A 26,865-nucleotide genomic window follows, 5' to 3' on the forward strand; every position below is an offset into this window, starting at 1 on the left:
GATAATCTTGTAATAGGTGTTGTTATAAAGATGTTCTTGAAATGGTTTTGTCATGTTCTGGTCGGACATGTTACTATTGTGTTATATCTGACATTTTTTCTAAGATGTGTAAGCCAGATATCAACCCCGGTGCTACAAATTCTTTTACAGTGAACGTCATCCAGTCCACCTAAAGCAGCATTAGCAACAGTGGCTTCATTATTTGTATTTTCCTTTTTACTTTTTGAAAAAATCAAATATTAAATTATAGCATCTCACCACTTTCATTATGTTTGAAAAGTCCTGTGTTTATCCCTGTATTATTACAGTAATCACTAACAGTGTGCTGTATGGTAGAGTAATAAGGTTTTTTATTTAAAGAATGTAAAATACAGTATATCATATACAGATAAAGAAGAGATGAAAGAAAGGAGAGAACAAAATGAAGCAGAACAAAAGACAATAATAGAAAAACGTATAAAAATTAACGTTTAAAATTTAACCCACAGCAGTGGCTGACACTCACACACACATACACATACACACACAAACACACACACAAACATACACAAGATACACACAACCACCCCACACACTCACTATACACACATGCACACACTTTACACACACAGTACACACACAGTACACACACAGTACACACACACAACCCCCCCCCACACACACACACAGATACACAAACACAAAGAATAATACACTTACGCATACACACTTTACACACACACAGGGTTATTCTATTTTACACAGAGTCACTGAGGAGCGTGAACCATAAACTCTAATCCCTGCATAGAGGGGCTGAGTGAAGGTGGTGTAGAATGTTTGTAAGTGTGTGAGAGTGTGTGAGGGTGTATCAGAGGAGACTCTGTAGAAAGACAGAGTGCCGGAGGGACAGTCCACATAGACTCCTACTCTCCTACAGCCGGAGGGAGGAGTGGGGAGATCAGTTCTGTTCCTATTATGATGAACAGAGAACTCGTTATTATAGCAGATCAGACACCAGGAGTTTCTATTCTCTCCAAACCGACAGTCTGATTCTCCTCCTTTCCTGCTGATGGTTTTATAACTCAGAGCTATTTCAGCTCCTCCTCTCCCGCTCCACTCAGCCTCCCAGTAACTGCGTCCAGTTACTCTCTCTTCACTCAGAACTTGCTCCCACCATTCAAACCTCTCTGGATGATCAGGATACGACTGCAGCTCCCATCTGCTAAACTCCACCCTCCTGTTCTCCTCACTCAGAAAGAGATCAGGGTTTACTGTGTTTGGATCCAGTGTGAAATCACAGCCGTCTGAAAACAAGAACATAGATTATACGCACATTACACACACTACACACACACACATTACACACAATGCACCACCACTAAACACAAATTACACACAAATTACAAACATACACACACATTGTACACACACATTACACAGAATGCACACACACTACACCCAAATTACAAACATTACACACACATTACACACACACATTACACTGATACAGAGAGAGTGTGTGTGTGAAGTTTGTGTAATGTGTGTGTATAGTCTAGTCTGAAACTGTGTATGTAGTATGTGTGTGCATACAGTATGTAGTGAGAGAGAAAACTTACATTTCTTTAATCCAGGTTTGATTCTGATCTCGCCTCCATGTTCCATTCTAAACACACACACACACACACACACATCTAAGTCTCCACCTTTCAAACTCACTGCCAATATTCACTCTTGTTATATACCTTCTTTGGTCACTGAGCATTTTTGAGACATGCTGAGGCTTTTTAAGCTGTGTAGCAGCTGAGATTTCAGCTGAACCAGCTCTGCAACTCTGTACTCTGCAACCAATTGCTCGCTGTTGTGTATCGTACTGGCAACTTCAGGGGTGGGGTAAGTGTTGGGGAATGAGCAGCAGGCGGAGACAAAGAAAAAAACTGACACAAAACTCCGGGATGAAGTGCACACTTCAAATAGAAACGTTCGGTCTACAGCCCAGCTGACAAGAGCTGCCAGTGCTTTCACTCAACACGTTTCCGTAATATCTGATGATACATCCTTATCATTTTATCATTTACCACTAAAAGTTATTTACAAATTGGTCCTTCACTTTTGTAACTTCATCATCACTTCATTTAATCTTTAATGGTTTCCAAGAATAAACTAACAGTATACAGTAACAGTATACCTAATACAAATTTAATACCTGAGTGTCTCCAGTGAGCAGTGTGGATCCTCCCGTCTGGCAGAAAGCAGCTTCTCTCCTGAGCTGAGGGTGGTTGTAGGTCAGATCCAGCTCTTTCAGGTGGGACAAATTTGAACTCAGAGCTGAAGCCAGAGAAGAACAGCCCTTTTCTGTGATCATACAACCAGATAATCTAGAGAGAGAGAAAATTAGAGTTAGTTATTAACAGAGAGAGAAAGAGTGATGGTGGCAGACTGAGAAAGAGGAGGTCCAAAAGCGAGTCTGAGTTTAGGCGAATGTAATTTAGAACTTTTACTACTGCAGTTTCTGTTCTACGATTTAGAAGAAATCCTGATTGGAATTTATCAAAGCAGTTAGAAACTGGCTGAGCTGAGTGAGCACGACATTTTCAATAATTATACCTGTAAAAGGAGGTTAGAGATGGATCTATAGTTTTTTAGAGGAGCTGGATCTTGATTATTCTTTGATTACAAACTGCTGTCATCAAAGACCCTGATAAAATACTCAAGGATAATTAGCCTTTTAGCACAATAGCCCTTATTAGACATTTAAAAAAATATTTAAGAAATGCTGGTAGGGGAGCAAGGCAGAAGGATTATTACTTTAGGCCTAACACAATTTACTTATGAGTTTTGTCAGTGATGTGCTGACAAAAGGTAGCATCAGAGCAAACCTTATTTGGTGTAACTGAGGTTTCAGTAAAAATAGGTAGCAAATTCATTGCATTTGTTAACTTACAGAAATTTAGGGTCAGTAATTTTGGGGGGCTTTATAAGATGGTCAAGTGTTAATAAATATGGGTGCTGATCACGGTTTTTATTAATGATGTTAAAAAAAGGACTGTCTGGCCTTGTATGTTCATGGACTTGTAGTTATGGACTTATCTTTCTTCAACTTCTTTAAGCTGCACCATGAAAATACACGTATTTTTCCTTCTGCTTTCAGAAAAAAATGTCCATCTATGACATTTCCAGTGGATATCATTGGCATTACATACTATAAAATAAGAATACGTTTTGAAGAGATTTTTTACTCTGTAAAACCCAGTCACATTATTGTATAATTTTGTGGTATTACTTCTTACTGGGACTTACTACTTTACATTATCTTATCCACAAATGTATGTGTATAATATGTCCATGTAGGTTATTAAAACATTTTTTTTATTTTTAGTGGTGATTCAAAAGTAAATTAGATTTCCTGACTGTAAAGGGAAGCTCAGTAGCTAGAAATACGAGATTTCACATAATAATACTTTATTCTTCGCTCTCTTTTAAGCAGTCACTCAAGTTCATCCTTCAGATTTGCGGCATTATCATATAACCTTCATAAGTGGAATTTCAGTCAGCTAAATCAACCATGTTAATATGCTACATTTAGAAAGAAAACAAAGCTTTCCAAGAGCACTAAAATAACTATTGTTCATCCTGTTTTGGATTGTACTGGAGAGAAAAGTTCTAGAAAATGTAGAGAGTAATGTAATTACAAGATCAGGGTTAAAGGAACAACACAAAATACTAGTCAAAAAAAAATTAACAAATAAACAGAGAGCTCCAGTCCAGGCTAATCCATTTTGCTGTCACCAACTTGGACATGCAGCTCATCCACTTCTGAGAGACAGATTATATTCTTTAACTGGGTTAAATCTTTGGAAATTAGAGTGATTAATCCTGTATTTTGCTACAGAGCAAAAAACCTGATTGGGAGCATCTGCAAGAAATATTTTTTTTCCAAACACTTGTGATTATCATGTGCCTAAATAAAAAAATCTTTGGTAGATATTTGTGTGAACATCCTAAAGATGACTGGAGACAGAGAGTTATCTGTTTATTGGTTGATGTTCTCAGACCTTCAGTAGAAGCTTCGCCTTTTGTGTTTTGACATAAATATCTTGGTAAACTCTGAATTTTTTGCACACAGCAAAAAAGGGGTGCCACTTATTGGTATGAAAAGTCTGTACAAAGGATGACTGGCTGACATTACATTCTGATAAGAGTTGTGCAATTCATCATGGACTTTTCATGTGAGTACATCTACTAAATGCCAAAAAGGTTATGTTAAAATAGCTTTGGGAAAGTGGCCTAAATACAAATTTCTGATTCAGTGTGCTTTTGCCATTCACACTTCCACACACATTTTCCTATAAGGGGAACAGGTTTGTGACCGATTTTCCTATAGAGTTTCTAGATAGCGACGGGTGCTCCTGATCTGGCAGTAGAAGGTAGTTTGATCCACCATTGGGGAACTCTGTATGAGAACAGTCTGGATTGCTTTGTGTGAATGTTTTGTAAAGCGAGGCGACGTTCATTGGAGGAGCGCAGCGGCCGGGAGGTAGCATAAGCCTTGGGAGTGAGTGCAGGTAGGAAGGAGCCTGTTCTGTCATCACCTTGTAGGCAATTGTAAGAGCTTTGAATTTGATACGAGCAGCAACTGGTAGCCAATAAAGCTCAATGAGCAGTGGGGCGACGTGTGCCTGTTTTGGCTGGTTGAAGACCAGACGTGCTGCTGCATGCTGGATTATCTGGAGTGGTTTTACTACACAGGCTCGGAGGCCAGTTAGTATGGCATTTCCTTCACCACTCACATTTCATTTGTATCTTATTGGTACTTTACTGTCCTGTCTTTTAAATTATCTTATGTGTGCTGTATTTATTGTTTTATTTATTTTATTGTCATAGTTCTTCCTTGCACACTTGATGCATGTTTTGCACTTTATGTTGTCTACTGTATTGTTGTTTCATGTTGCACCATGCACTCTGTACCTGGACTCGGATGTATTGTTAGTTTGATTGAGTAGGTTTTTAACGCCATTTTTACGGCGGTACTTAAGTCAATTCTTCAAACTGTGTCATTAAAAAAAAGAATAAAAAAAGAAAAAAAAAATATATATATATATATATATATATATATTTAAACAATTATATATAAATATAACATAAATAATAATAAATAATATAAATAAATAATATAAACAATTATAAAAGATGTTTTATATTTAAAAAAGTCAAAAAATGTATGATTTTTCCAGGTGCTGCAGTTTTAAGCACATTTGGCATCTCACTTTCTTTAAAAAAACCTCAGTCTGAGTGCAGTGGTTTGTAGTCCATTAAAATGTGTTTTACAGTAAGTCTGTCTTTACAAAGATGACAGGTTGGAGCATCTTCTCTAGTTAATAGATGTTGGTGCACCAACCTGGAGTGTCCGATTCTACATTTTGTAAGGATGGTTTGGTGTAGACGACTGTCCGTTCTAGTGTAGGTTCATCCAACTTTGTCCTCTATGTCATACAGTTTGTTAAATGAAATTAATTTAAATTAAATTTGTTTTTGAAGTATGTGAAGATCTTTGGAAAGCTGTCTCTGGGTGGAATGGGTCGTGTGCTGATTCTGTCTGCAGTGGATGTTCAGGCAATTCAATCCACTCGTTCATTTCCAGGGATTCCAATATGGCTTGGGATCCAGCAGTAGACTACGTTGAATTCTTGATCTCGTAGTACTTTGTCTCAGTATTTCAGTAACAATGGGGTGGACTGTGTCAGGGTGTTCCAAGGCTTTAAGGCAGGATTTGGATAATAATTTTTTCTGGTTGCTTGTTTGGATGTATTCCAAGGCTAATAAAAGTGCATATCCTTCTGCGGAGAATATGGAACTGAAGTTTGGTAGCTGTATACTGTGCTGGTAGTTTGCAGATGTGACTGCTGATATGACTTTTGTTTCAGTTTTGGATCCATCTGTGTAGACTGTCATATGATGTGGGTAACATCCTCTGGTTTCAATGAACATCTGGTAGTAGTCATTCGGGTGGGTGTTTTGCTTTAGTTTTTCTGCCAGTTTCAATAGAATTTTTGGTGTTGTATACTCCCAGGGGGCTATGAGCGAACAAGTCTGATTCATTAAATCCATGGGAAGCTCAAGGGCTTCCAGGTCCGATTTGATTCAAAGTCCTAGGGGTCAGATCATATTGGTCTGGCCTCATATTTATTTTCGAAGTGATTCCTGAACGTAGCTTGGTAGGCTGGGTTTGATCTATACCCATAGAGTTTAACAGCATATTTAAGTGCCGTTGTTTGTCGTCTTAGACGAAGTGGTGGTTCATTTGCTTCCACATATAAGCTGTCTACGGGAGATGTTCTGTATGCACCTAAAGCCATTCTCAGTCCTTGATGTTGAATTGTGTTTATAGGGCGTAGCTATGATGTTCTGGTTGCACCGTATATAATACTACCATAGTCTAGTCTGGACTGTATTAGAGCTTTATAAAGGGGCTGGAGCAGGTGGAAGTTTGCTCCCCATCTAGTATTGGCTAGCACTCTTATTATATTCAGTGTTTTATGGCATGTGTTTTTTAAGTACTGGATGTGGTGTTTAAAGGAGAGTTTTTGATCTAGGAATATCCCCAGAAAATTTGTCTTATTCTCCAGTTTAATGGCTACTCCGTCCAGATACAAGACGGGATCTGGGTGAAGTGATAGTAGTTGACAGAAATGGTTGCATGTTGTTTTAGGTTTGGAGATCTTGAATCCATTTTGGGTAGTCCACCGCAGTATGTTGTTTATGGCAAGTTGAAGTTTTGGTTCGATAGCTGGCATGTATTTTCCTTTGTAGCATATACATAAATCATCAACATAAAGTGAGCACATGATGTCAGTGTGCTCACTTCAGTTACTTGATTGATTTTGATGTTGAACAAGGTTACAGATAATATGCAACCTTGTGGTACACCCATTTCCTGAGTACGAGTTTCAGAGTATGTGTCATTTATTTTAACTTTGAAATGTCTGTCAGTAAGGAAGTTTGCAATAAACATGGGCAGTCGTCCTCGGAGGCCCATTTTCTTCATATCAACCAGGATGCCTTGTTTCCATGTGGTGTCATATGCCTTTTCAAGGTCAAAAAACACTGCTACGGTGTGCTGTCTATTTAGAAATCCATTTCTGATGAATGCTTCAATTCTTACTAGATGATCTATCGTACTTCGGCCACGTCTGAAACCATTTTGAAAACTGCTGAGTAATCCGTGTTGTTCCAGCACCCACACAAGTCGTCGATTTATCATCCTTTCCATGGTCTTAAAAAGGCAGCTCATAAGTGCTATAGGTTGGTAGTTATTTGGATCTGTGTGATCCTTTCCTGGCTTTGGAATAGGGATGACAGTTGCTTTCTTCCAACTGGTTGGTATATTGCTCATTGTCCAAATTTCATTGATTATATTTAGCAAGGTTTGGTAAGTGCTATTCGGAAGGTGTTTTAAGAACTGATAGTGTATTTGGTCTGGTCCTACAGCTGTATCGTTTGCTGCACTAATGGCAAGTTGTAGTTCTTCCAATAAGAAGAGGCTGTTGTAGGGTTCATGATTGTCCGAGTTAAAAGAGAGTGGGTTTTTGAGTTGTTGTGAGTAGATTTTCCGGAATTCCGGGAGGCATGTTTCTATCGAAGAGTTGTTCGTGAAGGATCTTGCAAGTTCATCTGCTATTTCCTTTTCTTTTGTTATTATAGTTCCTTTGCATTGTAGATGTTGAATTTGTGGATGTCTGTTTTTGTTTTTCATGCTGTTGATCATGTTCCAGACCTTTGAGGGAGAGTTCATCTGCAGTTTTGAAACAAAGTTTTCCCACGTAAACCTTTTGGCTGCTCTTATTGTTTTGCGAGCTTGAGCTCTGCTGATTTTTATTTTGATTAAGTTATCCATAGTGGGGTGTTTGTTGAAATATTTGATTGTTTTTTTCCTATTACAAATAGCAGCTTTGCAGTCTTCATTAAACCATGGATTATAATGTTTCGTAGTTTTTGTTTTTGATTTGGGTATTGTTTGTTCAGCTATGTCTATGAGGGTATTTGTGAACCATTCAATTGAAGGTTTGTCGTTTAGATTAAAAATATTGTATTGTGCTTCACAGGAAGTACGAAAGGCATGCCAATCGGCCCTTTTGAGTTGCCACTTTGAAGGTTTTAGTTGGCTTGCTTCGGATGCAAAACTGATCTTTAGTGGGTAGTGGTCACTTCCACATTGAACATCCCAAACTTGCCAAGTCGTGTCAAGGAAGAGGTCCGGGGAACAGATTGTGAGGTCTAAGTAAGTTCTGAGTAAGTTCCATGTCCGGGGTGCAAATAAGTATTGTCACCATTGTTTAAAAGACATAAACTTCTTGCATTTATAAGGTCTTCAATCATCTTGCCTCTGTTGTCCGTCTTTTTACTCCCCCATAATGTGTTGTGTCCATTAAAATCTCCCATGAGGATGACAGGAGGAGGGAGTTGATTTATTAGTGCGTCCAAGTCTTGCTGTTGTATACGGATCTCTGGGGGTAGGTACATCGAGCACAAGGTTATTGGTTTATGTAGGGTCACTCGAATAGCTGTAGCTTGGATGTTAAGAGTTTATCGTAATTTTACTGTGGAGTACATTGTCCCGGATCAGTATTGCTGTCCCTCCTGTTGGTCGATAAGTGGACGGGCCTGGTGATAGATACAGAATATACTTTTTGCAGGTCGCAATATTTTGTGCGTCCATTTGTGTCTCCTGGAGACAGAAGGCTATGGGATTCACAATTGCCGCCAGAAGTTCCAGAAGATTTGCCTTGAAGCCTCTGCAATTCTACTGTATAATATTAATGTCAGTCGTCATGTGGGTAGAACACGCACTTGGTCTTTGGGTTTACCCCTGGGTGATGAGCTTCTGTGGCGTCTTGGTTTCGGGTCTTGCATTTCTACTTCATTTGGTGCAACTTTTTGTTTGTTGGGTTGATGGTTTGTTTTAGTTTGAGAGCCTGAACTCTTCCTCGATTTACTATTGGTTTCTGTGTCCATAGCTTTGTGGCCTGGAGTTGTTTTCTGTTTGTGGGTAATTGTTTCTTTTGTACATAAAATTGGACAGGGTTTTTCACCACAAACCCATGTTAATTCTGTTTGTGTGTCCACGTTTGACGTGGCCTTTACTGCTGCTGCATAGGATTTCTCCGGACAAAAGTTCAGAGTGTGTTCTACAAGTCTCCTAGCTTCGAAGTACAGAATCATTTTGGGGGTTTCTGGCACTCAATTCCATGTTCAGGTTCTCCGCAGTTGTTGCATATCGCAGCACTGTTGCAGTTAGTTGCTCCATGTCTGAATTTTTGGCATTTGAAGCATCTGAGCGGGTTTGGAATGTAAGGATCAACTGTTGTTTTTATGTAGCCTATGTCCACTTTTTCAGGCAGATGTGCCCTATTGAAAGTCAAAATATATGTATGAGTCTTGAAAGTGTAGTTGGATTTTTTGATAATAATTCATCTCACATGTGTAACTCCTTGTATTGACATCTCTTCAGTTATTTCAGAGTCTTCCAGTCCTTCAAGTTCCCTGGTACGTATAACACCTTTGCTGTTGTTGAGAAAGGGGTGCGGTGTCACTTTGATCTTCACACCTGCTAGCTCCGTTGCACGGAGTAGATTGTCCATCTGTGCTTTCTTGGAGCATTCCACCAAAATGCCCTGCCTTTGAGATATCAGGATGTCTATGGTTGCAGGTACCTGTTGGCTTCAAATGGAGGATCAATCTAGGCACCTCTTTGGCTGCATCTGCTATTAAGAAGCAGAGCAATCTCCGGGAGGGCCGGTGTATTGATAAGAAAAGCCTCTTGACCTGAACTAAATTTAATTAGGCATGCTGTACAAATGAAGTGTTATTCAGTCACAGACTCTTCTTTACATTTATTTCCTTTCTTTAATTTTTTTTGTACCTTTTTTATTTTTCTGCAGCTATGCTCTGTGCCTGTGTTGGGCCATTTTATTAAAAAACAGTAAATGTCTGCAACACAAGCCTTATACATTATTGGACAAAAACATAAACTATGTAAACAACTTTCAATACTGTTATCATTTTCTCATCTACTCGCCTTAACTTCAATCTGCCAATTCAGGTAGAGTTGCAATGCCACAAATTGGATATATATCAAATTTCAATACCACATAGTGAAGTGGTCTATACTGGAACTAAAAATAAATTCAGTGATTCAGTGACAAATAACATCTATAAGGAAAGAGTTTGGGATACATTTTCCTATGTGTTATGTAACCAAAGTGTTAGTTGTGGTCAGATAGAGTCACAGATACAATGACATGACCAATATTTAAAAGACAGAGGCATAACCTCCTTAACCCAGCACCAACCCTATGCATTTCTTTTTTGTTAAGCCCTGACGTCTATTACCCTTTAATCTGTTTAGTATAAAGTGTCAGAAACACTGACCTGAGAATCTGCAGTTTACAGTGTGAACTCTTCAGTCCAGCAGAGAGCAGCTCCACTCCTGAATCCTGCAGGTCATTGTTACTGAGGTCCAGTTCTATCAAGGGATTTTCCAGCTTAAAAACTGATCCCAGAGTTTTACAGGTCTCTACTCCAAGATGACATGAAGTTAGTCTGAAAAACAAGAATGAACACAACAGATTTTACTTAAAATATGTGTAATACACAATTTTCAATAACAGTATAAATCATCTTGTAAAACTGTTTTGATACAGAGTAAATAAGAAATTACAGAAAATGCCTTACATATGCAATGTCTATTTCTATTTATGTTTATTAGAGAATTTATCAAAAAAGGTATAATATACAAACACAAACTGTTCTGCATAGTGTTCTGATCTAAAATAATGTTTAAATTGACAGGCAAAGAATAGAAAACAACATTTAACAGTGGCTTGCAAAACTATTCATACCCCTTGAACCCCTTTTTTACATTTGTCACCTTAAAAACACAAACAAAACATTTTTATTGATATTTTAGATGATAGACCTAAACAAAGTAGACTGTAACTGTGAAGTGTAATCAAAATTCTATGCAAAAGTATTCAGCTCCCTTTATTCTGATATCCCTAAATAAAATTCAGTACAATCAATTGCCTTCAGAAGTCACATCATTAATTAATCCAACTGTGTGTAGTTTAATCTCAGTATAAATACACCTCAGTAGTTTGTCAGAGAACAATAATGAACAAAACAGCATTATGAAGACAAAGGAATTCACCAGACAGATCAGAGATGGCATTCTCAAGAAGTTTAAAGCAGGGTTAGGCTATAAAAAAACATACCCAAGCTTTAAGCATACCCAGAAGCACTGTTCAATTCATTAATCAGAATAGAAAAAAGTATCTACAACACCAAACCCACCAAGACCTGGCCATCCACTCAAACTGACAGACGCAGCAAGGAGAGCACTGGTCAGAGAAGCAGCCAAGAGGCCCATAGTCACTCTGGAGGAGCTGCAGAAATCAAGCTCAGGATGGAGAATCTGTCCACAGGACAAATATAAATCCTGCACTCCACAAATCTGCCCTTTATGGAAGAGTGGCAAGAAGAAAACCATTGATGTTTGCAGTTTGTAGCCACAGTCCATGTCAAAGACAAAGCAAACATGTGCAAGAAGGTGCTGGGGTTAGATGAAACAAAAGTTGACCTTTTTGGCCTAAATGCAAAGTGTTATTTGTAACACTGCTCATCCCCCTAAGCACACCATCTGTGCGGTGATGCTTTTCTTTGCCTATAAGGGGTACATATTTGCAACTGATTTTCCTATGTCTTATGTAGCCTAAGTTACCTGGTTCTGTAAATATCAGATAAAGACATTGACAAAATTAAAAAACAGGAAATGTGAATAAAACAGTAAAATCACAGTAAAATCTCTGCACCTTATCTTCACCACACACATTTCATTTGCTGTCCTGTCTGTTAAATTGTCTCATGTGGGCTGTATTTAATGGATTTATTTTAGTGTCGTAATTTTTCTTGCACACTCGATGCATGTTTGCACTTTATTTTTTCTACTGCATTGTTGTTCCATGTTGCACCATGTTTACACTGGAACTAAATTTTGTTGCACCGTCTACATGTACCCAGATGTATTGACAATAAAAGCCTCTTGACCTGAACTGAATTTAATTGATCATGCTGTAAAAACAGGATGTTACTCAGCCACAGATAATTCTTTTAATTTGGTTCCTATTTTAAACTTTATTTTTAACATTTTTATTTTCCTGCAGCCTTGCTCTGTGCCTTTGTTTGCCACACAAGTCTTATACATTACTGGAACATAAACTATGAAAAAAACAATAGTTTTCTCTTCTACTCACCTGAATTTCAATCTTGCAATTCAGATAGAGTTGCAATGTCACAAATTGAATATGTATTAAATTTTAATATCACATTGTGAAGTGGTTCATATTGCAGCTAAACATTTCTGATTCAGTGATAGATAACACCTAAGGAAAAAGAGTTTGGGATACATTTTCCTATGTGTTATGTAGCCAAAGTGTTACTTGTGGTTTTAAGATCAGACAGAGTTACCGATAAAATGACATGACCAATATTTAAAGACAGGAACTGTAGATAAAAACAACAAAATCACTGTGTAAAAATATTGACAATTACCTTTAAATACAGAGGCATGACCTCATCACCCCAGCACCCACCATATGTTTTTATTTTAATTAAGCCCTGACATCTATTACACTTTAGTCTGTTTAGAATAAAGTGACAGAAACACTGACCTGAGAATCTGCAGTTTACAGTGTGAACTCCTCAGTCCAGCAGAGAGCAGCTCCACTCCTGAATCCTGCAGGTTATTGTTACTGAGGTCCAGCTCTTTCAAGGGATTTTCCAGCTTTAAAACTGATCCCAGACTTTCACAGGTCTCTACTCCTAGATGACATGAAGTTAGTCTGAAAAACAAGAACGAACACAACAGAGTTTACTTAAAAATACATGTAATACACAATTTTCAATAACAGTATAAATCATCCTGTAAAACAGTTTTGATACAGAGTAAATTCCATTTCCATTTATAAGAGAATTGATCAAAAAAGGTATAGTATACAAACACAAACTGTTCTGCATAGTGTTCTGATATAAGATAATGTTTGAATTGACAGGCAAAGAATAGAAACACCATTTAACTGTGAAATACAGTTGTTTGCAAAATTATTCACACACTCTCCCCTTAAAACCACAAACATAAAACATTTTTATTGCTATTTTAAGTGAAAGACCTACACAAAGTACACTAATTGTGAAGTGGAATAAAATCGTTTCTTTTAGATTTTTTTCACATAAAAAAAACAAAAAAAAAAAAAAACGGAGAGCAGCGGCAGACAAACACGCCAGCGTTCACTCAATCAACCATATATGCTCCCACTGGACAAAGTCATTAGAAAACATGACATGATAACATGATAATTTTTTATTGTTATGCGGATGACACGCAGCTCTTCATATCAGCCAAACCTGATGACAGAGTGAGAATAAGAAAATTGAGGATTGTGTAAAAGATGTGAAATCGTGGATGTAGTACAACTTTCTCCTATAAAATAGTGATAAAACAGAAGGTCTCCTATTAGGCCCCAGACCTGCTAGAAATAAATAATCAGACTTAATGCTAAATCTGGCCGACTTCGTCACACCTGGTTCAGCGGCTAAAAATCTTGGCGTTATCATAGATTCAGATCTAGAATTTGATAAACACATATCTAAATGTTACTAGAACAGCTTTTCTACACCTCTGCATCATTGCCAGGCTCAGAAAAGCCTGCTTGACGTAGAAAAATTAGTCCATGCCTTCATTACCTCAAGGCTAGACTATTGTAATGTGCTACTGTCAGGATGTTCCTGAAGTAACTTAAGTTACCTTCAGCTAGTTCAAAATGCTGCAGCCAGGGTCCTTACTAAAACTAAAAAACTTTTTAAAACTAGTAAATTTATCAAAAGTAGAAAATTTGAGCATCTTAGTTCAGTACTATCAGCACTGCACTGGCTTTCAGTCAAATTCCACTTTGACTGTAAAATTCTCCTGTTAACGTATAAAGCCCTACACGGGCTCTCTACAATGAGCTCTTTTATTTGGGAGACCTCATCTCCTCTTATGGACCACCGCAATCTCATGGTGCTGGTTTCTTAGTAGTTCCTAAAATTTATAGGAGCTCTGCAAGAGGAAGAGCTTTCTCATATAAAGTTCCCCAATCTGGAATAATCTCCCAGAATATGTTCGGGACTCAGACACAGAGTCAATCTTTAAGTCTAGGCTAAAAACTTACTTGTTTAGTTTAGCTTTTGGTAATTAATGTTTTTCCCTTTAGATAAGGCTGCAGATCCAGGGATTCATGGACAGAGGGAATTGTGGGTAAACTGAGATGCTGGTGCTGTTGTTCTCCAACTGCACACGGTCACTCAGGTTTGTGGAGGGTGGAGTGGGTGGATGCCAGTGTTTTAGGGAGCCTCCATGTCTATGTTACCTTCTGGCTCTCTCCCTTTAGTTAGGCTGTTTTATTCAGATCCAGAGTCATTAGAGAAATCATCCTCTGATAATATTTCATATTTTCTGTTCTTCCTAAATCCAATCAAAACTAATTTCATCTCTGACTGCCCACCTGTCTGACCCGATACGGATGGATGTTGGACCCTCAGGCTCTCGTGTCTCCTGTCCGGCCAGACTGATGGAGTTTCTGAAGTCAGCTCTTCTCCATCCACCTCCCACCACAGATCAGCTGTTCATCATCCATCTTACTCTCCACTACTGATTACATCCAAGCTTACATAAACTCTAACTTCTTCTATTAGTGGCACTGCTATACTCCTGAATATATTAGAGCTATGTGGATGTATAAAGATTTTTTAAAATTCAGTTAAAAGCCATTTGATCAGAGGTAGGATGGTCCCCCCTTATATGTGAGTCTTGGTCCTCCCAAGGTTTCTTCCTCCTCCTGCAGCTTTGAGAGCGTTTTTCCTTGTCTTCGCTCACTGGGGGTTCTGTATTCTGTAGTTTTTCATGTTTAATGTTTTGCCTGATTCTTTGTCTTGTGATCATGTTTATGTAATGCTGCTTTGTGACACCACCAGTTGTAAAAAGCGATATACCATCAAATTTGATTTGATTTGATCTATTACCCTTTAGTCTGTTTAGAATAAAGTGACAGAAACACTGACCTGAGAATGTGCAGTTTACAGTGTGAACTTTTCAGTCCAGCAGATAGCAGCTTCACTCCTGAATCCTGCAGGTCATTGTTACTGAGGTCCAGCTCTTTCAGGGAGGAGTTTTCAAGCTTTAAAACTGATTGCAGATGTTCACATGTCTCTACTCCAAGATGGCATGACGTTAGTCTGAAAAACAAGAATGACCACAAAAGATTTTACTTAAAAATACATGTAATACACACATTATCCTGTAAAACAGTTTTGATACAGTGGAAATATGAAATGACAGAAAATGCCTTACATTTGTAATGTCTATTTCCATTTATGTTTATTAGAGAATTTATCAAAATAAAGGTATAATATACAAACACAATGTCAGGCCTGGTGCTAAAAGCGCTCCTGTCTCTCCCACATTCAGCGCTGCAGACAATCTACAGTCTCCCAACTACTCTTCCCAGAACACTCCACACTCTGACATCATGCATCATGATCACATGCCACCAACCGGAAGCCCTGAATATTGATTTCCCACAGTACAAAAACCCCCTTTATGTACACTCTGTGCCAAGTAATTGTTTAGTTAGCCTTCATTAAGCGTTTTCCTATTGTTCCTATTTGATCTTCTGGTTTTGACTCTCTGGACTGTTCTACCTCTATTCTAATTTTTGCCCTCTCTCTGCTATTGGATCTGTGTATTTCCTGGACTGTTTTTATTGTTTCTGATTTTTGGATTACCTCTCTGTTTTTTGCCACACCGTGTATGACCTTCGGACTGTCCCTCACTCTGGTACGTGCTATCCTCTCTGGCTGTTGACTGATTTTTCTGTCTGACAGATGGGCGGACATTGTTCTTCGGGACTTTTTGGTAGACAGCAGAATTCATGGTTCCATTAATAACAGCAGGTTTTTCAGGTCCTGAAGCAGCAAAACAGCCCCAAACTGGTGTTACTTTCATGATAGATGTAATGGGACCCATACCTTCCAAAAAGTGCTACTTTTGTCTTGTCAGTCCACAGAGTATTTTCCCAAACGTGCTGAAGATCATAAAAATGATTTCTGGTAAAATTGGGAGGAGTCTTAATGTTCTTTTAGCTCAGCAGTGGCTTTAATCTTGGTACTTGGTAGGTCAAAATGGAGTCATGAACGCTGACCTTAACTGAGGTAAGTGAGGCCTGCAGTTCTTTGGATGTTGTTGTCTTGGATGAGTCTTTGCTGTTCTCTTGAAATAATTCTGGTCGGTTGGCCATTCCTGGAAGGGTTAACCCTTTTTTTTTAACATTTGTGAATAATAGCTCACTGTGGTTCGATGGAGCCCCAAAGCTTTAGAAATGAACCTTTTTCAGACTGATAGATCTCAATTACTTTCTTCATTTGTTTAAAATTACTTTTTACACAATGTCTAACTTTTGAGTATCTTTTGGTCTACTTTGCTTTGTTAGACAGGTTCTATTTAAGTGATTTCTTGATTGAGCATCACAACATGCCTTGATCAGAGTGTAAGATAGAGCTCTCTCTCTTTTTCTCTACAGCAGCATCAGGAGCAGGAGCACTCTGTTCTCAAAACAGAGCCACAAAACAGAGTTCAATATTAGTTAATAAGATAAAATACAAATTAATATTTTTTCTACCTCGTTTCTGACCCGTTTTTGTATTACTGTCTGTCGCCTTTGCCTTGCCCATTTTATTGGTTACCTGTTGCCGACTGTTCTGTATTTTTGGACCTCTCTTTTGCCTGCTTCCTTGTGTTGCTGGATGTACAGTGTATGACTCTGCTTTTCCTGACCACTCTTGGATATGTTGTTTAGATTTGCTGCCATTCTGTTACTGACTTTGCTTTTCCCTCACAATCCTTATGAGCTGAGTCCCTTCTGTAATAAACTCTAATCTGTTGTAGGTACCCTAGCCAGCCAGTAGGTGGCACCACCACCAATAATGCACAATGCAAACAACACCAGAAAAATAAATAGGGGTGTGGCTTTGCAGCTTACAAAACCATTGTTCAGAAAGACAAGGAAAAACAAGGAAAACGGCCAGATCAATTTTTTTTTAAACTGTGTGAAACTTTTCTTGGATCCAAAAGCCAGAAGGACGAACCATTACCAGAAGAGTTACCTGGACGTCGTCTAGGCCTTTATTTTCAGCAGGATTGATTACTGTAACACTTTTTTTTTCTTTTTAACAATTAATAACATTTACATTTTAATGCTTTTTGCTTTTACTTTTTATGTCTTTTTTCCTGGTTTATGTAAATCACTTTGAATTACCCCTGTCAATGACAGGTTCTATACAAATAAGAAAAAAACAAGTACTGAATAAACTGAATTCTGGTATGTGGAAACTTCATTTAACTGTATTTAGTATTTTAGGACATTATTTGAATTAAAATTACTGCATTGTATTCATGTGGATCACTCACCGTGCCTTTCGGCATTTGCTCAGGGCTGGGATCAGCCTGCTGTAACCTTCAGGTGATGTGTTGATTTTCTTCAAGTCCAGCTCCTCAAGAACTTCATCTGAGGTCAGAAGCATGTAGGCTAGTGCTGAACACTGTCCAGGAGAGAGCTCCTGTCCTGAGTGTTTCTCTGAGTTTAGATACTCCTGAAGCTCTCCGGAGAGAGACTGGTCCTTCATTTCAGACAGACAGAGGAACAGATTGATGGATCTTTCAGTAGAAAGAGATTTGTAAAATACATCTCCTTTGATGTGTTTCTTTATATGTTGTTTGGTTCTCTCTGTGCTGCTGTGTGTAAAAGTCAGAAGACCCTGTAGTAGTCTCTGACTGGTCTGCAGTGAGAGACCCAGCAGGAAACGGAGGAACAGATCCAGGTATCCGTTCTGACTCCTCACAGCTTTATCCACAGCTCCTTTCAGCAGCTCATCTAGTGTAACTTTCTCAGACCACTCTTCATACCATGGATTAAGACACTGCAGTTCCTTTAGATTTTTAGTCTCGTAGCAGTGGAACACATAAACAGCAGCCAGGAACTCCTGAAAGCTCAGATGAACAAAGCAGTAGACCTTACTCTGGTAAAGCACACATTCCTCCTTAAAGATCTCAGTAAAGATCCCAGAATACTCAGAGTAAGAGACATCAATCCTGCTCTCTCTCAGGTCCTCTTCGTAGAACATCACACTGCCTTTCATCAGCTGCTTGAAAGCCAGTTCAGCCAGTTTCAGAAGCTCAGTTCTGTTGGATTTCAGGAGGTTTTTAGTATCTTTCTGAAGAGTCTTGTCATATTTATTGCCCTTAGTGTCCATCTGAATGTTCAGGAAGTGTGCATACATTTGAGTTAAAGTTTTAGGGATTTCTTTTACTTTGTTCTTGATGAGTTCCTGAAGCACAGTGTAGGCGATCCAGCAGAAGACTGGTATGTAGCACATGATGTAGAGTGTCTTCACCTTTTTAATGTGTGAGATGATTCTGTTAGAGTGTTCTTCATCCTGTATTCTCTTCCTGAAGTACTCCTCCTTCTGCTGGTCTGTGATGAATCCTCGTACTTCTGTTTTCCGGTGGATGTAATCTGGTGGGATCTGATCTGCTGCAGCAGGTCTGGAGGTGACCCAGACAAGAGCAGACTCAAGCAGTGCTCCTGTGATGAGGCTGGTCACCAGAATGTCTACAGTTGACTTCTGTGTTATAGAGGACATTTTCTTCTGGTCCAGAGTCCAGAGGCTTCCTGAGCTCATCCAGTCCATCCAAGATAAAAGCACATTTACACTCATCATCAAAAAGTCCAGCTTCTTTCAAATGTTTTAGCTGTGGGTACAGATGATGAAGAAGCCCTGGAAGGTCATACTCTTCATCCTTTAGAAGATTCAGCTCTCGGAAAGCAATAATAAAAACAAAATCTATGTCTGTATTGGATTTTCCTTCAGCCCAATCCAGAGCAAACTTCTGAACAGAGACGGTTTTCCCAATCCCAGCTATTCCCATTGTGAGCACTTTTTTTAATGTTAAAATCTCCATGGAAAATCTCACTGATCTTCATTTCACTGTCTGTTGATGCATGTGTTGTGGGTCTGGCTTCCATCCGAATCACTTCATGATCTGTATTGACTCCTCCCCTCCAGTCCTCCACCACATACAGCTCTGAGTAAATCTTGTTCAGGAAGTTGTGCTTCCCTCTCTTTTCTGTTCCCTCGTATAATGTTGCATAGCGATCGATGATGATCCTTTTGAGCTTCTCTTTTTCTGTTTTTCTTACAGCCACTGTATGATAGAAACAAAACAATCAAACATTACACACTATAATTGATAAAATTAATACAGACATTATATTTACTATTAGGTTACATAAGGGAGTGTGCATGTAACACACAGAAACTATAAGCTGTAATATATTGGATCTGCATCATATTGTCTGTTATCTCTGCCGCTCCCAGCCTGTGCCTACCATCATTCTATCAGGAATATTTAATCCATACATTAATTAATGTTATTCTCAGATGGAGAGACTTATTTAATAAAACAAAATAAAGGTGAAAGTACACTTGCAACATAGTTACAATTTAACCAGCTTAATTAAGGATCTAGATCGGAACCCCAATCGTTGTTGTTCACTTAGGATCTCTCCATTGGCTCTGATGTCTTGGTTTATTCTCTCTTTGGTTTTGACCTTAGCCTGTATTCAGACTTCTCTGTCTGCTTTTGTGCCTAAAATTAAAGCCTTTTATTTTTTTACCCCAAACTTAATAAAAAGTCATAGAAGCCATGAGGCTCAGACGGTAACCTAATTTCTTGAAACTTTCTTTTAAAACATCCTTCTTGTAAAGCAATTTGAATTGCCTCTATGTATTGTGCCAGTGCTGATCACATTTTACAATACTGTCCACAAAGAGTTCAGGTGGAGGGAAATTTTATACACAAGGACGGTGTTGGAGACCACATTTAGGGTATCTTCATTAGATGACAGAGCATCTCTGCCATGAGTGAGCCAGCTTACTTCACGAGGAACTACTTCGTTTTCTGTTCCTGGATGCTTCAATCATCTTAGGCTTATTGTAGAAACATGGCTCACATTACTCCTGGCCTCATCAGAATTTACTTTCTTTGTCCCCATTAAAAAAAAAAGCCTTAATTTTTTCTGTCTGGTCATCTACCATTGGGAGCTCCATAAATTTATGGCCATATTTTATTGAACTTTCAATGAGCCGTGCACAGTGCAGCTTGTTTTAGGGTATGTCAGTGTGTCTTTGCTATCGTAACAATGGAAAAAGTACACATTGTGTGCTTTTTCACCACTAGGTAGAAATACAAATACTGTGTCATGCTATTCATACTTCGTAATGCTCCACTGATCTTCCAAGCATTCATTATTGATGCCCCTTGTGAGATGGGTCAATAGTCACAATGTACTACAACCCCTGGCAAAAAGTATGGAATCACCAGTCTTGGATGAGCACTCCTTCAGACATTTCATTCTGTAAAACAAACTCTGATCAAAAACATGATACAATAATAAGGTCATTCCAAAGTGCAACTTGTTGGCTTTCAGGAACACTCAAAGAAATGAAGAAAAAACATTGTGGAAGTCAGTGAATGTTACTTTTATTGACCAACCACAGGGAAAAAATATGGAATCACTCAATTCTGAGGAAAAAAGTATGGAATCACTCAAATTGAAGGTAGAAAATAAGGACACACCCAGTCAATTTAATTTCCCTAAATGGACACCTGCCTCAGATTAGATCTGCTCGTTAGTCTGCAGTTAAAAACACCTGCAGTCATGACACCTTGGAGGGCTGCTGGACGAATTAGAGTGGCAAGAACCATGGCTCCAACAAGAGAAATGTCTCTTGAAACAAAAGAGAGGATTGTGAAACTTCTTGAAGAAGGTAACTCTTCACGCATGGTTGCTAAAGATGTGGGCTGTTCACAGTCAGCTGTATCCAAGATATGGACCAAATACAAACAGCATGGAATGGTTGTTAAAGCCAAGCGTACTGGTAGACCGAGAAAGACATCAAAGCGTCAAGACAAGCAACTTAAGGCCATTTGTCTTGAAAACCGAAAAAGTACAACTAAACAGATGAAGCATAAATGGGAAGAAGCTGGAGCCAATGTATGTGACCGAACCGTAAGAAATCGCCTAAAGGAAATGGGATTTCAATACAGGAAAGCTAAAAGAAAACCATCATTGACACCTAATCATAAAAGACCAAGACTGCAGTGGGCTAAGGAGAGGCAATCATGGACTGTGGATGACTGGATGAAAGTTATCTTCAGTGATGAGTCAAAAATCTGCATTGGACAAGGTGATGATGCTGGAACTTTTGTTTGGTGCCGTTCCAGTGAGATTTATGAAGAGGCCTGCCTGAAGAAAACAACCAAATTTCCACAGTCCTTGATGATATGGGGCTGCATGTCAGGCAAAGGCACTGGGGAGATGACTGTGGTTAATTCTTCTATCAATGCACAAGTTTACATTGACATTTTGGACAGTTTTCTCATCCCTTCAATTGAACAGATGTTTGGAGATAATGAAATAATTTTCCAAGATGACAATGCATCGTGCCATAGGGCAAAAACAGTGAAGGCATTCCTTGGAGAAAGACACATTCAGTCGATGTCATGGCCTGCAAATAGTCCAGATCTCAACCCAATTGAAAACCTGTGGTGGAAATTGAAAAAAATGGTCCACAAGAAGGCTCCGACCTGCAAAGCTGATCTGGCAACTGCTATCAAAGAGAGTTGGCACCAAATTGATGCAGAATACTGTTTGTCACTCATCAAGTCCATGCCTCAGAGACTGAAAGCCGTTATAAAAGCCAAAGGTGGTGCAACTAAATACTAGTGATGTATTTTGAATCATCTTTTGTTTATCTGTTTTTCATGATTCCATACTTTTTTCCTCAGAATTGAGTGATTCCATATTTTTTCCCTGTGGTTGGTCAATAAAAGTAACATTCACTGACTTCCACAATGTTTTTTCTTCATTTCTTTGAGTGTTCCTGAAAGCCAACAAGTTGCACTTTGGAATGACCTTATTATTGTATCATGTTTTTGATCAGAGTTTGTTTTACAGAATGAAATGTCTGAAGGAGTGCTCATCCAAGACTGGTGATTCCATACTTTTTGCCAGGGGTTGTATATACAGAATAAAGGAAACATGTCTGGAACATGTCAGTAACGTGGTAAGTGAGACATTTCAGGTAAGGCAACTGGATTGATTATCTGCTTGCATTAATAACGTTTTAAAAACTTAACTTACACCTTTAAGGAGATACTGAGCTACAACAGTAATGTGCATCTTATCTTGCAAACCACACTGCCCCCAAAATGCAACGACCTCAACCCCCGCTCACTGGGGGTTCTGTATTCTGTATTTTCTAGGTTTTATGTTTTGCCTGATTGTTTTTCCTGTGATCACGTTTCTGTAAAGCTGCTTTGTGCCAACACCAGTTGTAAAAAGTACTATACAAATAAATTTGATATGATATATGATATGACCTAATACAAGCTATGGTGTTTAAACTGAAATTGTTATTTATATGTTAACCCTGCAGTCTTTCCCATTACCTCTTCTCTTCTGTCTCTTCCTGAGAGAGTGAACATGAGTACAGAATAAAGAATATAAAAATCAGGTAAGGCCTTTTTTTATTTAAATTTTTCCTCCTTTTTTCCTCCCCAATTTGGAAGGCCAATTACCCAACCCGCTCATTAAGACACCCCGTATCACTAATAATGCCCCCAACACCAGGAGTGTGAAGACTAGCACATGCCTCCTCCCATATGTGTGAAGTCAGACTCTGCCTTGTTATTAATCCAATTTAAAACAATATATTTTTTATATCTTTAACATTAAACACAGTTTCGTAAGATTAATACTTTTTCTGAGTTGTGTGAATGTTTGACATGAGGAATTTTAGATACTTTCTCTAATCACATTCTGGCTGCTGATGGCAAGCTGCATGACCGATATTCGAACCAGCAACTCTCAAATCATAGCAGCAGAGCTTGAATTCACTGGACCACTCTGAGCCACAGCAATCTGATCAGTTATGAGTCTAGATGGCTTATTACCCTCTGAATGACTCACTTAGGGGTGCACTCACTTTTGTTGCCAGTTGCATTGCCAGTAGAAATTAATGGCTTATTTTGAGGGAACAGTAAATTCAAACTGTTATACAGAGACTCAGAATATCCAGACGGTTACTGCAACGTCTTGGTAAATAACATACTTTACAGGGAAATAGATGAATGATTTTATATTTATATTATAAGTCATGTTTTACGTATCAAATCACAATAGTCTCTCAATGGCCTTTAGGTTTTCTAAAAAAACAAAACGTTAAAAATATTTTGCAAATAATAAAGTGCATTTTTTAATATTAAAATATAATGATAAACAATAATAAAATGATTCTTAAATCATAAAATACCACTTAAAATAAACTGTTACACTAAGTTATGATATTAAAATGACTAACCAATTGTCATTTCACCTTTCACTTTCATCGTTTTTAAGTCTTCAGAAATATTTTTCATGTACCTTTATGATTAGAGTCAGATCCTGTGATAATAGTAACTGGGCCATGAATCACATTGTGCTGTAGAACAGGAGCATTGACAGTCGCTCCACTCTGAGCTGTGGTGTTCTGGATCAGTTCACTGGGAGCTGTGGGATTCTGGGTTGTGATGGTCTGGACAGGACCCGTTTGATCTGTGTTCACATGAGAGCAAAAGAGTTTCAATTGTATCTACAGAACAATTGTAGAAGAATTATGTCAGTTTTTTTATTAGGGATGTTTTTTTTTTTGACAAAATACGTAAGAGTGGACCTGGATCATGTTTCATTTAAATAATGTTACATATAATCTATCTTTTTTTTTACTTATACTTACATAATGCCATACACCTGAATCTAATGTTATACATTGAACAAATTACTCTATGTAAATCTACACACCTGGGCATAAATCTATACACATGATTTTATACAAAAAACTATACACTTGTCATGTCTCTCCCACACTCTCCAGCCCTCAGACTACGATACCCAGAATGCATCTCACACTGACATCACTCGCTCACATGATCACATGACACTGCACACAAAGCTCATCACCAGAATACTAAATTCACCTTTTCACCACACAATAAACACACCTTCACTCTACTCACCCACTGTCAAGTATTGCTGGTTTTCCACTTTACAAAGCATTTATCTATTTCCCGTATTAGCTCTCTTATTTGTCCCCCTGTTTGTTTTTTCCTAATTTCTGCCTGTCCTGAGATATTGCCCTGCCGTGTAAGACCCTTGGACTGTTTATCGTTATCAGTATGTTTAATTGCTCTTGCTGCTGTTTACCAGTGTTGAAACTGCTTAATTTAACAAACCCTTTGTCCATCCCCTTTATTAAATAAAATACTTTTATTGCATCTGCAAGTCTGTCCAGTCAAGACAACACTAGACACATTACTCTATGTAAACCTACACATGACATCATCAAGATGGTGCCAAGTATGGCTGGCGTGATGGGAGCATCATTATCTACCACCGACAAACAGTTCTGGAAATCAAATCATCGATCACTGACTGCAAACTATTACACAATTACACAATGCTGATCATTTGTTTGCAAACATAGTTGAAGCGCTATTCATCTGGGTTACCCACCCACACATGCATTGAAGACACCAGACAAATGGACGGAGGGCTAATGTACTCCTCAGGCTGAGACGTGCAGTGTTATCTGCCTCACAGACACCTGATAATCTGTGGACATCCTGGACCACACTATTGAACCCGCCAACAGAACCAAAGAGCTTTCCAGGAAAAACAAAGGTGGTGGTGTATTTTTTTGATCAACAATGCTTGGTGTGAGGAATGTTCATTTTAAATCAATATCAAATATTGAGTCTTTTCGCTTGCCACAGCTGGATTTTCTGATCATCCCCTGCTGGCCGGTTTGGCTGAGAATATGGGTATGTGTCTAGCAGTGGTATCCATCCACCCGCACACTGACTCAGATTTTGCACTCGGAAAGCTACACGAGGCTCATCAACACAAAGAACACAGCTACACAAACATCCAGGATGTCTATAAGGCCCTCCCCCAACCCACATTCGGCAAATCGGATCACTTATCCATCCTGTTCCTGCCCAGCTACAGACAGAGGCTGAAACAGGAGCTGCCACCAGGGAGGTGCGCTGCTGCTCTGACCAATCAGATGCTACACTTCAGGACAGTTTTGATTATGTGGACTGGAATTTGTACAAAATATGAGTCCCTTCAGAGACTCAAACAGTAGTCAGAAAACACCACAAACCCTAAAACACCATGAAGACCAAGGAGCTCTCCAAAACAAGTTAGGGATAGTTGTTGTCACTGATCATCCCCTTGAAGCACCTTCAAATCCTTCATCATCAAATAGAACTTTAAGAACTTTACCAGCCTTAAGCTAGATACAACATTGCACTACTGTTATACGGGTTCTATTTATATTGTCACTTGATCTTAATCACCATTAATATTGCACTATTATCTTCTGTCTCACAAATGTCTATTGTGTTTTTGTTGTATTGTACATATAGTGTCTCCCACTCATTTAGATTTAGATTATATATTTATTTCTTTTTATTTCTATTTATATATCTATTTCACCCCCACCACTACTGCACCTTGTTCTGTCTCATGTATGTCTGTGTCCCTGCTGCTGTATTGTACACATAGTGTCTCCCCTTTTTCTTTATTTTTCTTTATTATCCATTATCTGTACTTGCTGTAAAATTGGGAAGGAGAGTAACGTAATTTCAATTCTATGTATGTCCTGTACATATGCAGCATTGACAATAAAACTACTTGACTTGACTTGACTAGAAAGATCATGGTGCCACAACAAAAACTGCCAGGAGGGGGAGCCAACACAACTCATGACCTGGGAGAGGAGAACGTTAAGGGGAAATATTTACATGTGTTGAATGGCCCAGACTTCAATTTAATTAAGAAGTTAAAGGAGCTGGAACAGCGTTTCCTTGAGGAATGGAAGCTCATACAGACTTATCCAAAGCGACCTGAAGCTACAACTGCTGCAAAAGTTACCTCTACAAAGTACTGGAATTAGGGGGTGAATAGTTTTGCACATTGAGGTTTTCTGTTATTTTGTCCTGTTTGGTGTTTGTTTCACAATAATCACATCAAAATCACATATTCAATTTGTAGGCATGTTCTGAAACGCAATCAATTAAACAATTAATTTTAATTCCAGGGTGTGACTCTGTAAATCTGTACACATGAACATAATACTCTACATGAAATAAGAGAATAAACATGGAGCTACATCACCTTTTTTATCTGCTCTGTCCTTAAACACTTGCTTGTTATCTTGTTTGTTGGAACCTGAAGGAGAGCAGATTCAGGTTTAATAGAGGTCTCTGGTAATGATGCAGATCATATGTTCCATATGATTTTTTGAGGGAGGAAAGTTCCCAGATTTCTGCATAAGATCTGCTTTTTATCCATTTTCTGTCAAATATATTCAATTGGTAAATATTTGGTGAATCCCTAAAGACAGTTACTTTTTTTTAAAGTGCTGACTAAATCTAATCTAAATCTTAAACTATTTTTACACACAGATAAACATCTGTTTCAAAATACATATTTTCTTTGTTCTTTTGGTTCCCGTCTTCAACTTTGTCTTGTCATCACAATCTTCCATATGACTGTTTTTATTGCTAGTATTTTACATTCTTTTTATGTTTAGTTTTTTGTGTTATTTTAAATGAGGGTTTGTGTTATTTGATCA

At 38.4% G+C, this 26,865-nt stretch overlaps 1 pseudogene; it reads right to left on the reverse strand.

Moving 5' to 3' along the window:
* Nucleotides 1–718: 718 nt before the first annotated feature.
* LOC111196362 (NACHT, LRR and PYD domains-containing protein 12-like) overlaps nt 719–26,865 on the reverse strand; it is a 28,175-nt pseudogene continuing 2,028 nt past the window's right edge.

Source organism: Astyanax mexicanus, chromosome 1, assembly GCF_023375975.1.
Source record: "Astyanax mexicanus isolate ESR-SI-001 chromosome 1, AstMex3_surface, whole genome shotgun sequence".
Taxonomy (NCBI): domain Eukaryota; kingdom Metazoa; phylum Chordata; class Actinopteri; order Characiformes; family Acestrorhamphidae; genus Astyanax; species Astyanax mexicanus.